We start from the raw sequence: 15,952 nt of genomic DNA, 5'->3' as shown, positions 1-15,952 counted from the left end.
TTATGACTTTTTAACCCTAATACAAATAAATAGATTCTAAACTTCTTTTATCATCTAATTTCTAAACTATTCTAATCAGTATCATTCTGAAAGTAGGTTGATATGTTAAGCTTCATAAAATATAATACATGCATTATCATATGTGATGAGCTCTATTAATAGAAGTTTTTCATTAAGTAACATATGGTATTTGTTTTTCAGACCAAAAGAGTCAAGTCATTCAGAATAGATTGGAAAATTTTAATTAGCAAGCATCTTGATCTTCTCATCAGCATAGATGCTTTTATTCTCTGATATGTAATAGTAATCTATCTTAAGGTAATGATGATCTCATTGTTATTGTTGTTTTGTTTGTTTCTTGGGATTCCAGGATTATGGAAATATTGGTAGCTAGTAGCTACAGAAACTCTTCACTTTTCTCTGATGATGTAGTTGTTGTAGAATAGACTTGAAAGCACAGATGATTTCTTTTTTTCTCTTATGAACTTGTCTAGTTTAGTTAAGTGTCTTCGTTTTCCATCTGTTTCCAGGATGAGTCCCCAATGCTCTGTGATATATAAAAGCAGTTTAGGTATTGTCTCTGTAAAAATTAGATGATGAATATATATAATTAATACACTGAGGTTCCACAAAATCCTTAATATATAGTAACTTCAAGTAAAATTATTATGTGAAGCTGATTTCTGGAAGCTAAATACAAAAAAGAAAAAAAAAAAAGACTGATTTCTGTTATTTAAATTGTTCATTCATTTTCTGGTCAGAAAATAGAAAATAAAAAACTCAAAATAAATTGACTGTATAAAATGTAATTTCAGCTATACAATCTCAGTAGCAGGCCATTCCAACTGGGGAGTGACAGGAACCACATGCTGAACAAACAATGTCTATAAAGATTAGGTTGTTCATAGAAGCTTAATCTTGTCTATAAATTTAGCCTGCCTTAGAAGACTTCTACAACACACTCATAAAGATCCTTGTGTGCACCTCCATGGGGAGGAAATTTCATGAAATAATTGAGACTAACTGAAGAAGGAAATGCTGGGACTGAAAACTATGGACAATAAAATGATTTACAAACATAATTCACGAACAAAAAATTACTCTACACTAAGAGACACAGAGCTACATGAAGTATCTTGAACTGTGGGATTGGTTGATATTTATTTTATGGAAACACTTGACAGAAAATAAATTGTCCAAGCTCAAATGATATAGAGATATGATAAGTGGTAATGTTAAATGCAAGATGAGTTTACATTTCAAAGCACTATGACTAACATCATGCAATCTTACAAAATTGTCTCTACGTCGGAGGCTCTGGCATTAAAAGATTTACTTTTTTTTCTGTGAATTTGTTGAAATCATTTCAAACACAGATCTATATAATTAGAATTAAAACCATTGCTACATACCTTTCAAAGTTCCATTGGCTATAGACAAAAGAGAATAAATATTGAAGAGGAGATTTCAATAAGCGGTCCTGAATTTATGCATCCCTTACTATTCTACCAGAATAGAAACTCATTAATGATCATGTACAAGCAGGATTTATTACAGAGAAAAATTATACAAAAAAGATTTGGTAGAGTCGTTTGCAAGATGCTGTGTTCATTCTCTCTGGTTGGACTTATTATTTTTTTGTTAGAACAGCATTAAATAAAATGATTTGTAGTTGGTGAGAATAAACAGCATTCCACAATAAAAACCACTCTATGCAGGCTGAAATTTAGCTCACCAGTTAAGAGCACTGGCATCTTTTGGTAGTGACTTCACTTCCCAGCACCCACATGGAAGCACATAACTACTGGAACTACTTTTCCAGAGAGTCTGATGATCTCTTACAGCTTCAGTGGGCCATACACATGCACTAATATACACACAGGAAAATACTCATAAGTAAATAAAATCTTATGAAGCAAAACAAACAAAAAAGCCTACTACCCAAAAAGAAAAGAAAACAAGTTCCATGTTCATTTCAGGAGCTATGAAAGTTATGCTATGAAAAAAAAAAAATGACATCGCTCTTCTACCAAGTAGTGGTACAAAATTAGGCTAGTTTTACTATCCTTAGCAAAGGATTGAAGAGAAATTTAAAGAGACTCTATCATTCTGAAAATTCTCAAATCAAAGAATTACTGTTCAGCATAAACTTAAGGGGAGAAAAACTCATAGTAACTACACCAAAATCAGGCAAAAACAAGGTTGTCTACTCTCTCCATGCCTAATAAATAAAGTACTTGTTGTCTTAGCTAAATCATTAAGACTACTGAAGCAGAAAAAGGGATGGAGGTTACAAGGGAACAAATCAAAGTATCTTTAGTGCACATGACATAATAGTATATATACATGATACTAAAAATCATCAGGAAACTCCAACAGCTAATCAATACTTTCAGCAAAGTATATAAATTTTACACCCCCTTCCAAAAAAAAAACCAAAACCAAAAATCTTATGAAAATCAGTCATCTTCCTATATAGAAATGACAAATTCAATGGGGAAAAATCAGGAAAGCAACAGATTTTATATTAGCCTAAGAAAATAATATCAAACTTCTTGGAGGCAAATATAACCAGGCAAGTGAATGACATACAATTAAAGACCAAAAGAAAGAAATTAAAGATAGTATCAGATTATGAAAAAAATCTTTCATATTCAGGATCAGTAGGATTAAAATAATAAAACCAGCCTTCTTATCAAAATTAACGTAAAAATTCAATGCAACTTCCTTCAAAATACTAAACACCATTCTTCACAATCTTGGAAAGACAACTTTCAGCTGTATATGGAAGCACAGTATCCCTGGACAGCTCAAAGGATCCTGACATGATGAAAGGACTGAGGGAGGTTTCACCATCCCTGACTTCAAATTGTATTAAGAGTTATAGTAATAAACCAGCATAGTATTGGCACAAAAAGAGACTTGTTGATCAATGGAAACAAATTGAAGACCCAGATAGGAATCCACGTGCTTCTGCACAATTGGTGTTTTTTTTTTTTCCCCTCATTATAAAGATGTGAGAAATACACATTAATGCAGTGTTGATTAGATTGAATAGATGATAAAGAAGAATCCAAATCGTTTCTTACTTATCACGATGCACAAATTTCAGTACTAAGTGGATCAAGAACATCAACATAAAGAAGGACCCTGAATTTAACAAACAGAAAACTGTGGAATAGTCTTGAACTCATTGGCACTGGAGAAAACACTTTGAATAAAGCATGATTAGCCAAGGCATTAAGATAAAAAATATGTAGGACTGCATGAAACTACAAAGCTTCTGAATGGCAAAGGAAATGATCTTACAAAACAGCAACCTACAGAATAAAAAAAAAAAAAAAAAGTTTTACCAACTACACATTCCACAAAAGCTTAATATACAAATTATATAAAAATAAACTAACAAACATCCCAAACCCTACCAACAAACAACTTACTATCAAGAAAACAAATAACCCAATTAAAAGTGAGGTAATGATCTGAACAAAGAATTCTCAAAAGGTGAAACTTAAATGGCTGAGAAATACTTAATGAAATGTTTAAAGTTCTTAATCATCAAGAAAATGCAAATCAAATCTATTTTGAGACTGCATTTTATACTCTATAGAATGGCTAAGATCAATAAAACAGTGGCAAAAGAGCTCATGCTGGCCTGGATGTGGAACAAAGGGAAGACACATTCTTTTATGGTGGGTGGATTGCTGACAGGTGTGAGCTAACCATGACACAGAAAGACAAACGTCTTAGAGTTTCCATTTCTGTGAAGAGACACGATGGCCAAGGCAACTCTGGTAAAGTCAAACATTTAATAAATTCTAGCTTACAGTTTCAGAGATTCAGTCCATTATTATTATGGTGGGAAGCATGGCATCGTGCAAGCTGACTTGGTGCTGGAGAAACCAAGATTCTTACATCTTGATCCAAACTCTTCCAAGTGGAGACTTTGTTTCCCCCTCCCCCACAATTTCTTATTGGAAATTCTCTGCATTTTCATTTCAGATGTTATCTCTTTCTCACAATCACATCCCCTCCACCCCTCCTATTGCTTCCATGAAGGTGCTCCCTCTCCAACCACCCTCTCCCACCTCAGCACCTTGGTGTTCCCCTACACTAAAAAAATGATCCTTTGCTGGACTAAAGTCCTCTTGCCTGAGCATATGTGGAGCCCTTAAAACCTACCTGCACAGTGCCACACTTCTACAACAAAACCACACCTATTCCAGCAAGGCAACACCTTCAATTAGTGTCACTTCCCATGGGCCAAGCATATTTAAACCATTGCAACAATATGGTACATATTTTATTATATATGGATATTTTCACTTAAGCCAGCAATATAAAAGTTATAATCCATATAACAAAAAATGTTAGGTATAGAGTATAGAACTAGAAGAGTAGATAGATCTCTCTAGGAAGGGGAAATAGAATAGACAGTTATGAATTGATGAGGCTTAGGAGAGGGCTTGAAACAGGAGGATTAAGCAGGGAGGGCTAGGGAAGAGGAGATGAGAAAGGAAATTTGGGCAGAGAAAACATAGTAGAACATCCTATTGCAACAGAAGCTTCCTAAAACGTATACATATATGAAGACAACCTAAATGATGAAGGAGATAGAGCCCCACCTGGTTGACCTTTCTGACTTAGTAAATCTTCCAGTAACAGACATGGACTGAATCTAGTTTAGTTCGTGGGCAATTGGGTTAAGGTAACCCCTAACACACCAGGCTGTTCCCAATGCTACAAATTAATTTCTACAAGCTAACAGTAAGTCTCCAGTAGGCATAATTTTTGCAACCTACTTTTAGTAAAGGTTCACCTCTCCTCTTTCCCACCACCTACTAGAGGGGTAGAAGAGAAAAAAAACATTAAGAAATGGGGGAACTAGACCTGTTTATCAATAGTCTCTGGGGGCAAGCTCAGTCTTCTTTGGCAGCTGTTCAGCCCCATAGCAAACATCATGTAGGACTCAGCAGAAAAGTCTGTTCAGCAGGGAGGCATCACACAGGAACCAGCAGCTTCAGTCCAGTTCTCTCTGCAGGCAGATGCAAGGTAGAAATAGATAGTTCTAGTTCAATGTGCAGAAACCACAAGGCTAGCCAGCTTGCCTGAGACAAGACTCTGGAAGGAGTAAGTTGTAGCAGAAACCTCAGGAGTTCTTGAATGAGTGTCTTCCTATGTTTTCTTGCTATGTGTTAAATTAAGACACAAAACTAGTATCTTTTGTAGCATCATACCCTCTTGAATCTCTGAAACAGATCTCTGATACTTTAACTCACAATAAATCTGACAAGAGTTTGGTCATTTCATGTATATTGTTAAGGAAACTCAGCATCCTGCTAAGCAGTACACGAGCATTTAGTGATGATACCTTTTCAAAACTCTCTCATGTGCTAAATTCTAATCTATTCACAGAGCATTTTGAGATTCTTTGTGGATATCTAAAATTTATTATAAAACACTGGCAAGATATTAATTATAGCAGTGCTACTGGGCACCATTAACTTCCTCCAAATACATTTCTGCTGAAGACAAGATAACGGCAAGGTATCAGTTTGTTAAATAAAGACAGGTGTTGTCATGTCCCCTCTGGTGTGATATCTACTGAAGAAATATTGTTCAGCATTTGAAGCAGTCGAAGCGCTTCTGAATGTGTCAATAAAGAGCAAAGTTGTCCTTTCACAGCTGAATGAAAATAACACTTACAAGGATTTAAGCATGTCATTATATTATTATTATTATTTTTATTATTATTATTATTATTATTATTATTATTATTATTATTATTATTATCTACTTTTAGTCAATAAAATAACAATCCCAATAGTAGGACCAATTTCAGGAGGTGCCCATGTACACACTCACATGCAAACATTTTCATTCATGAGTAAATATTTATGTGCATTCCAATAAGCTTAAAGTGCACTGGGTACTGTAGTTTGAAGGCACAACAACCTGAGGTGAGGACCTCATTTTTTTTCTTTTGTTAAATGTATCTTGAAATATCTATGAGAAAACTGTCTTCTACATATAGTATGTCCAAATTAAAAAGCATGTCTTTAGAAATGTGTAAGGGGCCGCAGCCAACGCCCTGCAAAGTTGGCGCAGGTTTCTGGGGGCGTGAGTCAGCTAAAACTGACAAACAACTTAAAAGCGCATGTGTGAAGAGCAAGGTGAGCCAAAGTCACAGCCCATCTGTAATCATCAGACCACCAGCGAGCAGCCAATCAGGTAGAGACACGCTTCCCCAAGGGTATAAAACTGGGTGCTTTCCCTCCCTTCGGGGTCTTCCTCCATCACTCGCAATAAAGCATTGCTGCAGAAGGATCCTGTGTACCGCGTCTGTTCTTGATGGCAAGATGGTGGCCAGGACAGAAATGTACAGATTGGCTTTTTCAGTAAATATAAATGTTACCCCAAGAACCTGGACTGCAAGGACCCAGACGTAGAACTATGGCTTGTAATATCAGGACTGAGGAAGCAGAGATGGACAGATTTTTGACACCCATTGCCAGGTAAACTTGATTTCATGGTAAATTCTAGGCCTGAGAAAATCCCTCTCTCAAAGAAAAGTAGAAAGTGTTCTCTGCTTTCCACATGTGTGCACACACACATGTGTATGCATTTCCACTTACAAATGCACACAGACTGACTTACATAATATATGTATATACACATATAAATATGTAAATACTCATGCACAGAAATCCACAAATAGAAAGCCCAAATATAAACTCTAAATTTATCAGTACTTTATCTATATTTCTGTCTTTATGTAACCAGTTAGAGTGGAAAGAAAAGAGGAACACTGAGATTAACACAGGGTTTCTGTCAAGCTTATGTTGCTACTGACCATGTTATCTGTTCCTGGAAAAATAAGTGAGACTTATATAATAAGGAAACAAAAAGTATGTGCTAAGAGACACTACAGAATAAGTTTTGTCCTGTAAATTCCTTTCACAAAGATTGTCTTTCCACTATTACTGATGCTGTCATGTGCTTACAGACAGGAGCCTAGTAAGCCTGCCCTCTGAGAGGCCCAACAAGCACCTGAACAAGTTACATTCAGATACTTAAACCCAACCAATGAATAGAAGCCAGAGACCCTAAGGCTGAATTAGAGAAAAGCTGAAAGAAGCTAAAGAGGAGAATGACCCCATAGAAACTTGAACAGTCTCAACTAACCTTGACTCCCGAGATCTCTCATGCACTCAGTCACCAACCAGACAGCATACACTAGCTGATATGTTGTTGTTGATACAAATACACCAGAGAACCGCCTGCTCTAGTTTCACCAAGAGAAGATGCATCTAACAAACACTCCAGAGACTTACGGCTCTAGGGAATGGGGAAGACTGGCATGGTGGGCATGGAGGTGGACACATCCTCTTGGATATATGGGAGCAAAAATGGAACGGCAAACTGCGGAAGGCCAGACAGGGATAGGATAACATCTAGAGTGTAAAGAAAAGATTAAAGATAATTTTTAAAAATTGTCTTGAACTAAGTACCGAGTTTTCTGAAATACCTACGAATGATTCTAAGTTTCAGGAATTAGCTTGACTCCTTTACAGCAGGTGCATGCATTGCTTTCTGGGAAATAGGAGACACGCTGAATCATTCCTTCATAAAAACATATTTTTCCCTTATCGTCTGTTTCTAGAACTTGATCTTTGGTGAGAGGATCCTTTAAACAGGCTGTGACGGTTTATGGCATCACCCTATACTTTTAAAATAAGAAAGACATTGTTTTTGGTAAGCGTTGTTTATTTACTTGTTTGTTTCTTTTTTAAAGTTTTTGATACTGAGCCTTTGTACATTGTCTGGGGTTTGTTGTATGCTGTCACTTCAATTAATCCTGCTTCTCAGCCTCCCGTAGTATTATAGAGACTACAGTGAGCAATCAGACATCTATGCAAGACATCATCTGAACAGTTTCTTCCTGATGCACTTTGAGAAGTGGGGTAGGAGGCAAGATGTCTTTAGAGTAGAACACAGTCTTGAAGCTTCTATATTTAGTAAATGCTAATATATTTATTGGAGAAATCAACTTTAAAATGTTCATCTTTTATATTTTAGCAGCTAATTATAGTGAATTTTGATCCCAAATTAATAGAGCTAGGAAAAATAGAAAGGGTAAGGTCAATCTGTAAGACATTTAAAGTCAGAACCATCAGATAGAGAAAATGGCTAGCAAAAACAACGTGCCCCTAGAGTAGAGTTGCTGTAAGTTTATAGACAGCCAAATGCACAGTCTTTATTGATAAAGGAAACTGAGCCAGAATATAAGGAGAAAAAGTTTAAGCAATTCATTTCTAATTGTATTAGCATCGTTTATTTCTGTGCTAGGAGCATTAAGATTAGAACATCTTTACTCTTATATGAATGTGTGTGTGTGTGTGTGTCTATGTGTGTGTGTGTGTGTGTGTGTGTGTGTGTGTGTGCATGTGTGTGCACTCACATGTGTGCATATCTATGTAATTATTGAAGAGAAAAAGCTGTCCATGAACCAGGAAATTTCTCTTGCTTCAAATATAATCCTTTCAAACATAATCACAATGCCATCTGGGTTGGCAATGGCTTTGTACATCTCAGAGATATTTTCTTCAAAATATACCAAGAGAATCTCATAGCATAAACATAAGCGTCCTTGAATTATTAAGCCTTTTTTGATCAACAGGCTATGGACCCAAATCCTGTTTTGAGTTAATGTCTTTGAGTTGATGTAAATTGCAAATGAGTAATTAGATTGTATAAGATTTCCTTTTATTCCACCACTTGGACCAAGAATAGAGAAAGACTTATTATTTATACCTTAAAATAGTCTTAGTTATACCTAGGAACAGATTCAATGTGTTTTATTTTTCTTTCCTTTGCATTTATTTAAAAGATTAAGATTTAGCTAAATATGTAGAGTAAATTTTCCAGTACATACTATGCAGTTTTCCTTACTGCTGAATAAATTCCAGGAACTTTGACTGCAGTGCAGATATGTGCTAATTGTTCCTATGTTCTCTCAGGCACTAAAACATTTTCTGTGAATTATTTTCCCCTTATCTTTTTCCTGTTGCTGTCTCATTTGTTAAATCAAGACAGAAAACTATTATCTTTTGTTTTCAAATCATGAAAATCCAAATGTTAAGTCTATCTTTGACTAGTTTTTGAAATCCTCAAAGTATAATCAACCAAGGAATAATCAAAAACAACAACAGATTTCCAAACGAGAAATACACAGTATAAATATTCTTTTGATTAAACACCATATTGGTCACTATTTGCTAAACCTAATTCAAATGTAATTTTACATTGAAATTCATAACTATATGAAACCTGGATTCTGTATTCATCAATTATGCCCAGTAACCAAATTTTGATTGAGTAAAATGTTGAGAGAATAGTACATTGTTGTTGATGTGCTATGCTTTTAGTTACAATGAACATGAATATTTTCTTTTCAAATCAGTTATTTCCTACACGATAGTGTTAATTCTCTATTCAGTTAGGCATTAACAGTGACTTAAATATAATCAATAGTATATAGAAATATGTGTGCGCATGGTCGCGCGCGTGCACACACACACATACACACACACACACACACACACACACACACACACAAACAAATACACACATTGATGGAGTAAGAGATAGGAGAAGTTGTGCAGAGACCACTTACTACTCTACATAATGAATATAAACATTCATGGAGCTTGTTCTCTTCATGAGTACATTGTCACCAACTCCCTATGAACGCTAATGGACAACTGTATAAACCATTATTCAGAAAAGAGATGAGACAATGGGGAACCCAGTGGCTCTGATCTCCAATTCATTAGTGTTCCTATGGTTTTGGCTGAGTGCTAATTCTATCCTGCATTTCTTCCCCAGATATGAACTGGAATCTTACATGTGATAGAAACATACATTTCTATAAAGTCTGTATTATTGTCTCAGAGATACACATTTCTAGGGCACTGCACAGTTAATTGATTTGCCAAGTTGAGTTTTGGAATAATCAAGATCATTTGTTATTAAACATATTTTTAAATGTATATTTTTTCCAATATAGACACCATCCATAGGGATTTTGATATTTATACCAACATAGTCTTCAATAAATGTACTACAATTAAATATGGTCATGTGTACCCTCAATTTCTCTCCTCTAGCTGCCTCTATATTTGGCATCATTACATTCTCAAATGTTTCATGTATGTATGTATGTATGTATGTATGTATGTATGTATGCATGCATGTATGTATGTTAACTAAGTTCAGTTAGTGTTGCTCTTACATGTACTTTCTGTAAAAATGTGGGACCATCCACCAGAGCATGAGAAATATCCTAGTGGCCACATCCTCAGCCATGAAAAATTGTCTCTCTCAATAACTATCCACTGCCCAGATCTCCCCAGCAAGGGGTGGGGCATGAGGGAAGGACGTTTAGATTTTTTACTTAATATCTACCATGAAAAATATCAATGAACATTTGTAAGCAAGCATCTGTGAAGTAGTGTATCAAGAATCTTGGGCAAACACCAGGGAGTAATACTGTTGGGTCATGTGGGTGCTTCATCTTTAGTATTGTCAGGATTCTGCCTGCTGATTTCCAAAGTGGATGCAGCAGTTTTCATTCACGGTTGGAAATATGTTAAAATAAAGTCCACTTTCAGACTGGGTTTCATTAACAGAACTCTAAGAGGTCTTCAGGCTTCTTATGGAGGTTCAAAACTAACCCTGAAACCTAAATCAGACATGTTATAAATCTGACACATGAAGCCATGTCCTAGGTTACCAAGTCCAGACTCACTGAAAGTACTAAAAGTTCAAGTATATAAAAGTCCAAGCTTTGCAAGGCACATGAATGAAGAAGAAGGGCGTCTCTATAAGACATCTCATTCTGAAGGAGCAAACTATCTAAAACCCAAATTGAAATGTTGAGAGTTGATATTTTAAGATCACAGACTACTCTTCTTTGTAATTGCTTTAACTTCTGGTGTTTTTTTTTTCTTTCTTTGTTTAATTTTGTTATGCTTATGTGTTGTTTTCTGTCTGATACATTTTACAGATCTCCAGAGAAAATGTATTCAGTCCATGTCATTATTCGATGTGAGAGTCTATTTAAGAACAAACAAAGGCCTTTTCAATTTTTGATTTTGCTTAAAGAAGCATTTAAAATCTGAGGGAAAATGTGGACTGCTTTGATTCTTAGAATAAAAATCACATTACACTCTCAGAACTAGTACACTTGTAGAGCCCAGACTAGGCTGACTGATGCTGTAACTCTTTGTTGCTGACTGCTCTTTGGACATACTTTGTCAATAAGTAAGTGACAGCTAAACCATTCCAGCACAAGTCTCTGAAGGACAGCCACTCTTCGTAGAAATTAAAGTACTTCAGAGAAAATTCTGTTTTGTATTTGGACTAAAACAAGTTCTGGGTAACACATTACAGAGATTTGAAGAATATGTCTGCCAGGATCACTTGTTTCAGCAAAGAAAACCAGCTGTGCCTGATGGTAAGTTCTGTTAGTCTGAGAAATGATCTTTCTCCTTCTATCCAAATCAGTTATGATGAACTGCTACATGAAAGTTGATACTACTCCCAGAAGGCAAACAAGAATGTAGGGTTTGGGTGAGCATCCAGGGTCCTGAGTACTACACACTGAGAAATTAATCTGTACACATTCCATTAAGTAATATTCTAGCAGAGCTATGGCTGTACAAGGCATGTAACAAAGTCAGGTTTTATTTTATGGTATGCTTCCATATAGTCTCAAATGTTTAAAAGAATGGGTTTGCTCAGTTTTCCCTTTATATTGTCAAGAAAACAAAAGTAATAACAACATCACTTTATCTGTTCATAAATTCTATTGTCAACATATGCTGCCTTAGGCTTACTGAATTCCCATGTCCTCTCAGAAATAATACATGGTACACTTTTTCATTCTGCTCGAATTCATACTTATACCTGTGTTTGCTCAGTGAGAGCGTTTGAGCCATAAGTAATGATTTGCTACATCAGTGATGGTCTGGCCTCAGAATTAAGTTTTATTTTATTGTTCTCTTTTTCACTTTAAATGCTATTATCAGACCACTGTCTTTGCTGATGTACTCTAATTTGTTCAGATGAGAATTGCAAAAGTCTTTACCAGTAATATAAATAATTAAATCAAACTTTGTTTTTTTTTCTTCATGGGGGAAAATATTAGTACAGATTTTATGTTGTTATTACAGGTAACATAAATATTTTTACAAATGCTATACAAAACTACTTAAAGAAGTATAAAAATGCATTAAGCAAAAACACTCTGTGTGTGTGTGTGTGTGTGTATGCATGAACACATGTGGTACTTAAGTGTGAGAATACATATATGCTTGTCCATTAATGTTGATATGAAGGTCAGAGGTTGATAACTTTCTCAATTACTTCTCTAATTTTTTTTTATATCTTTTACTTTGTTTTCTGTTTTACATTTTGATATAGCTACATATTACAGAAAAAACTTAGTAATAATTTTCACTATGACCTCATAATCTCTTACATCTCTTCATTTGATAGGTATATATACACATTACAAATTTTATTTTTACAATATACAATTTGTAATATTAATATGTACATATGTATATTGTATTAACTGTCTACTTTATTTGTTTTGTTTTTATTCATTGAGAATTTCCTAAGTATATACAATATATTAAGATCATATCCAAAACCTCAATCCCTTCCAACTCTTCCAAGCCCACTCCTTAATATATACAACATAACTTTGTGTTCTTTTTCAAAAGTACTCAAAAAATCAGACTCCAGCGAATCAAACAATCTTATTAAAAGTGGGTTACAGAGCTAAACAAGGAATTTACAAGTGAGGAATACCAAATGACTGAGAAGCACCTAAAGAAATGCTCAACAACCCTAGTCATCAGGGAAATGCAAATTAAAACAACCCTAATATTCCACCTCATACTAGTCAGAATGGCTAAGATAAAAACCTCAGGTAACAGTAGATGTTGGACATGAGGTGGAAAAGAGGAATACTCTTACATTGTTTGTAGACTATTGCAGGGTAGTTCAACCACTCTGGAAATCAGTCTGGTGGTACCTCAGAAACTTGGACATAACACTACCTGAAGGTCTATCTATTCCATTCCTGGGCATATACCCCCCCCCAAAAAATACAACAAATAACAATGACACATGCTTCACCATCTTCATAGCAGCCTTATTTATAATAGTCAGAAACTGAAAAGAACCTAGATGTCCTTCAACCAAGGAATAGATAAAGAAATTTTGGTACATTTACCCCATGGAGTACTACTATTAAAAACAATGACTTTATGATATTTCTAAGCAAATGAATAGAGCTATATTCTATCATCCTGAGTGACATAACCCAGTCACAAAAGAATGCACCTGTTATGCACTCACTGATAAGCCAATACTAGTCTCTGAAATCTAGGAATACTGAAGAGAAAAATTTACAGACCTTATGAAGCTCAAAAAGAAGAAAGACTAAAATGTGGATGTGTTTATCTTTTTTAGAATAGAGAACAAAACACATATGCCCAAAAATACAAAGTCAAATATGGGACAGGGAGTGAGGGAAAGATCATTCAGAGGATGCCTCACCTTGGGATCCACCCCATATGCAGCCATCAAACTCAAGCACTATTTCTGATGCCAAGAAGTGCTTACTAGCAGGAAACAGAAATGGATGCCTCTTCAGTGTCTCTGCCAGAGTCATATAGATACAGCTGAGCATCCTTGCAGCCAATTGTCAAACTGAACAAGGGGACCCCAGTGAAGGTGCTACAGAAAGGACTGAAGGTGCTGAAAGGGTCTGCAACATCATGGGAAAAACAACATTATCAACCAACCAAACCAAACTCTCCACAACTCTCATGGACTAAAACATTCATGGAGAGAGCCATTGCTCCAGTTTCATATGTAGCTGAAGATAGCAGTGTCTGGTATCAATGTGAGAAATCCCTTTGGTTCAATAAGGACATATTTCCCCAATGTAGGGGAATGCCAAGGCACTGAAGGTAAGAGTGTGGTTCGGAGAGGAAGGACCTTTGCTGAGTCAAGTGGAGAGGGAGGGAGAATGGGAGAGGGGAGGAAATGGATTACATTTAAAATTAAATACTGAGAGTATTTTTTTCTCTTTCTCCTGATTTCTTACTTTGTTCTTCCTCATTCCCTCTTCTTTTTTCTTGTTCTATCTGGGTTAATTATTAATCATTAGGTCCTGAAATGTTATATTCTAAGTGCATTTTAATCAATGTCCTCTAGGAGATATTGATAGGACAGATAGGGTTCTGAGTTGGAGAGTTAAACTATTGGGCTTACAATGATGAGTTAGAGCCAGATATTGAATTATACATTGACTCTTCATTATCACTTAAACTGCCTTCTACCTAGAAATAAATTAATCCTGATGTACTTTCAACTTTCTTTCCAGAGATGGCAATTTATTTATGTGCAATTTATTGTATTTAAAGTACATTATATGTTGTTGTATTAACTATGAGGAAAGCTGTATATCTGTGAATAGTGCCAAAAGATTCACATTTGTTAAAGTAAATAATGATATTATTGTAAGAAATGTAATAAAATATTTATGTAGTGCAAAATATGACACATTTTCTCAAACCAGCATTTTATTCCTTCCTTGTTAAAGTTCCCAGTTGATAGTGGCTTCATTTGACTCAAGACTTTATCAAATGTATCAATTAATTAATGAATATATCAATTCCCATATATTGAGAGACCTGCTTAGCCTTTAAAGTTCATTAACAGAGGCATTATATTATATAGATCAGTTTGTGTTTTCCTCTGTGTAATTAATATTGAATTTTATCTTTATATCACTTTTTTCATGATCTCCTTTACTGCACATAGGGAATATTTACTTTTACTACACTTTACTGAGGACACACCAATTGTTTCTACAAATAAACAATTTTTAATTAAGCCTAAGGTAGATTAAATCATTTTCAGAAACTCAAAACTACTCACCCAATTGATGGTAACTCCAGTTTTGTCTCATGCTTTCCAATAGCTACTTGAAATCCTACATGTCCTGTTCTGTAAACATCTTGACTTTTATTGCATTTTATTGGGTAATTTGTGTATTTACATTTCAAATGCTATTCCCTTTCCCTGTTGCCCCTTATTCTGCTCTCATCTTCCCCCTTCCCCTGCTTCTGTGAGGATGCTTCCCCCTCCTGAACACCTACCTGGCATTTTCCTACACTAGAGAAAAAATGTCTTCACAGGCATGTACAACCAAAGGTTATACAAATATGCTGGGCTTGCTTTCTCATAGAAAAGCAAGCAAACAAGCTTGTTACTGTTTAAAAATTAATTATTTCGGGAGGTTTATCCCAGCATATATCAATGAAGCACCAACTCCCAGCGAACCATATTATTGTTTGATGCACTGTGCAGTACTGGGCTCTCAAGAGAAATAGAGAAAATTCATAGCATGTGGAGCCTTTAGCCAGAAGTCACACACAACTCTCTGGTTAGAGATGAGTAACCTCTACCACCTCCACCACAGGGTCCAGCTGGCACATATGAGCTCAGGCAAAGAGAGAAGGGAAAACCAGTTTGGCAGCTTCCACTGCTGGGTCTGGCTTGCCCCTGTATCCTCTGCTGCCACGGGGTGCTAGGCCAGGCTGAACAGAGCCAGTGAGAGACTTTGGTGCATGGTGCAAGGAGTTTTGGGAAAGAAAATCTCTTCCCAACTGTTGGCATTAACAGCTCTTAAAACAGAGGCCCTTGGGCAGTTAGATGAATTTACTCTCAATTAAAACCCCCATATATATATATTAAGTGGTTATTAATATATAGTAAATGGTTCAGAGTCTGACAACTGGTAAATTCTATTAGCTCGGCCTGAGACTTTGGGAATAGCTTGTCTACATATTTAGGAGTGGACCTGCGG

The sequence above is a fragment of the Micromys minutus genome, assembly GCF_963924665.1.
Source record: "Micromys minutus genome assembly, chromosome: 1".
In the NCBI taxonomy this organism is placed as follows: Eukaryota; Metazoa; Chordata; class Mammalia; order Rodentia; family Muridae; genus Micromys; species Micromys minutus.
Note: the sequence above shows the minus strand (reverse complement) of the source record.